Consider the following 2,445-nt stretch of genomic DNA (forward strand, 5'->3'; position numbering starts at 1 on the left):
CTGGTCAGTACTTGATGGGAGACCGCCTGGGAATACCAGGTGCTGTAAGCTTTTTTCACTCCTCTTTACAAAAAAGCAGAGGGGCCGTAAGCAAATATTGCGCCTACCAAAGGGCCTTTTAAAGATACTATATCACCACGCTTTGCTCTTTCGTCTATACAGGGAGCGCCTGCAGATTGCCAGACACACTCACAGCTTTTAAATGTCAAATCAGAATGTACAAAGTGGCTATAAGGATCACAAATGTAGTGCAGTAAAAAGATTAATATTTACTGTTGAAATGTAGAATACGTTAGCATAAAATTGAAAAGAAAATGATCGATGAGCTTAGGAATGATGAAAGCCATCATTTAACTGGATTTGTGTCATTTCTATACCGGCAAGTCATGATCTAGCTATTTCCTTCCCACCCTGTCGGTGTCCACTGAAAAAGCAGCAGCGCCCTCTGCTTTTTGTAAAGAGGAGTGAAAAAGCTTACAGCACCTGGTATTCCCAGGCGGTCTCCCATCCAAGTACTGACCAGGCCCGACCCTGCTTAGCTTCCGAGATCAGACGAGATCGGGCGTGTTCAGGGTGGTATGGCCGTAAGCAAATATTGCGCCTACCAAAGGGCCTTTTAAAGATACTATATCACCACGCTTTGCTCTTTCGTCTATACAGGGAGCGCCTGCAGATTGCCAGACACACTCACAGCTTTTAAATGTCAAATCAGAATGTACAAAGTGGCTATAAGGATCACAAATGTAGTGCAGTAAAAAGATTAATATTTACTGTTGAAATGTAGAATACGTTAGCATAAAATTGAAAAGAAAATGATCGATGAGCTTAGGAATGATGAAAGCCATCATTTAACTGGATTTGTGTCATTTCTATACCGGCAAGTCATGATCTAGCTATTTCCTTCCCACCCTGTCGGTGTCCACTGAAAAAGCAGCAGCGCCCTCTGCTTTTTGTAAAGAGGAGTGAAAAAGCTTACAGCACCTGGTATTCCCAGGCGGTCTCCCATCCAAGTACTGACCAGGCCCGACCCTGCTTAGCTTCCGAGATCAGACGAGATCGGGCGTGTTCAGGGTGGTATGGCCGTAAGCAAATATTGCGCCTACCAAAGGGCCTTTTAAAGATACTATATCACCACGCTTTGCTCTTTCGTCTATACAGGGAGCGCCTGCAGATTGCCAGACACACTCACAGCTTTTAAATGTCAAATCAGAATGTACAAAGTGGCTATAAGGATCACAAATGTAGTGCAGTAAAAAGATTAATATTTACTGTTGAAATGTAGAATACGTTAGCATAAAATTGAAAAGAAAATGATCGATGAGCTTAGGAATGATGAAAGCCATCATTTAACTGGATTTGTGTCATTTCTATACCGGCAAGTCATGATCTAGCTATTTCCTTCCCACCCTGTCGGTGAATCCACTGAAAAAGCAGCAGCGCCTCTGCTTTTTGTAAAGAGGAGTGAAAAAGCTTACAGCACCTGGTATTCCCAGGCGGTCTCCCATCCAAGTACTGACCAGGCCCGACCCTGCTTAGCTTCCGAGATCAGACGAGATCGGGCGTGTTCAGGGTGGTATGGCCGTCATGATCTAGTTATTTCCTTCCCACCCTGTCGGTGTCCACTGAAAAAGCAGCAGCGCCCTCTGCTTTTTGTAAAGAGGAGTGAAAAAAGCTTACAGCACCTGGTATTCCCAGGCGGTCTCCCATCCAAGTACTGACCAGGCCCGACCCTGCTTAGCTTCCGAGATCAGACGAGATCGGGCGTGTTCAGGGTGGTATGGCCCTACCAAAGGGCCTTTTAAAGATACTATATCACCACGCTTTGCTCTTCGTCTATACAGGGAGCGCCTGCAGATTGCCAGACACACTCACAGCTTTTAAATGTCAAATCAGAATGTACAAAGTGGCTATAAGGATCACAAATGTAGTGCAGTAAAAAGATTAATATTTACTGTTGAAATGTAGAATACGTTAGCATAAAATTGAAAAGAAAATGATCGATGAGCTTAGGAATGATGAAAGCCATCATTTAACTGGATTTGTGTCATTTCTATACCGGCAAGTCATGATCTAGCTATTTCCTTCCCACCCTGTCGGTGTCCACTGAAAAAGCAGCAGCGCCTCTGCTTTTTGTAAAGAGGAGTGAAAAAGCTTACAGCACCTGGTATTCCCAGGCGGTCTCCCATCCAAGTACTGACCAGGCCCGACCCTGCTTAGCTTCCGAGATCAGACGAGATCGGGCGTGTTCAGGGTGGTATGGCCGTAAGCAAATATTGCGCCTACCAAAGGGCCTTTAAAGATACTATATCACCACGCTTTGCTCTTTCGTCTATACAGGGAGCGCCTGCAGATTGCCAGACACACTCACAGCTTTTAAATGTCAAATCAGAATGTACAAAGTGGCTATAAGGATCACAAATGTAGTGCAGTAAAAAGATTAATATT

At 44.4% G+C, this 2,445-nt stretch overlaps 5 non-coding genes across 5 annotated transcripts; all 5 read right to left on the bottom strand.

Annotated features, from left to right (window-relative positions):
* Window positions 1-471: 471 nt before the first annotated feature.
* LOC129116169 (5S ribosomal RNA) lies at window positions 472-590 on the bottom strand. Its single transcript, XR_008533442.1, has one exon. It is a non-coding gene; the product is annotated as a 5S ribosomal RNA (ribosomal RNA).
* A 379-nt stretch (window positions 591-969) lies between these two features.
* On the bottom strand, window positions 970-1,088 carry LOC129116170 (5S ribosomal RNA). Its single transcript, XR_008533443.1, has one exon. It is a non-coding gene; the product is annotated as a 5S ribosomal RNA (ribosomal RNA).
* A 380-nt stretch (window positions 1,089-1,468) lies between these two features.
* Window positions 1,469-1,587, bottom strand: LOC129116172 (5S ribosomal RNA). Its single transcript, XR_008533445.1, has one exon. It is a non-coding gene; the product is annotated as a 5S ribosomal RNA (ribosomal RNA).
* Window positions 1,588-1,670: 83 nt separating this feature from the next.
* On the bottom strand, window positions 1,671-1,789 carry LOC129116173 (5S ribosomal RNA). The gene has a single exon (XR_008533446.1). It is a non-coding gene; the product is annotated as a 5S ribosomal RNA (ribosomal RNA).
* Window positions 1,790-2,149: 360 nt separating this feature from the next.
* Window positions 2,150-2,268, bottom strand: LOC129116171 (5S ribosomal RNA). Its single transcript, XR_008533444.1, has one exon. It is a non-coding gene; the product is annotated as a 5S ribosomal RNA (ribosomal RNA).
* Window positions 2,269-2,445: the final 177 nt, after the last annotated feature.

This window comes from Anoplopoma fimbria, unplaced genomic scaffold, assembly GCF_027596085.1.
Source record: "Anoplopoma fimbria isolate UVic2021 breed Golden Eagle Sablefish unplaced genomic scaffold, Afim_UVic_2022 Un_contig_12881_pilon_pilon, whole genome shotgun sequence".
NCBI classification, from domain to species: Eukaryota; Metazoa; Chordata; class Actinopteri; order Perciformes; family Anoplopomatidae; genus Anoplopoma; species Anoplopoma fimbria.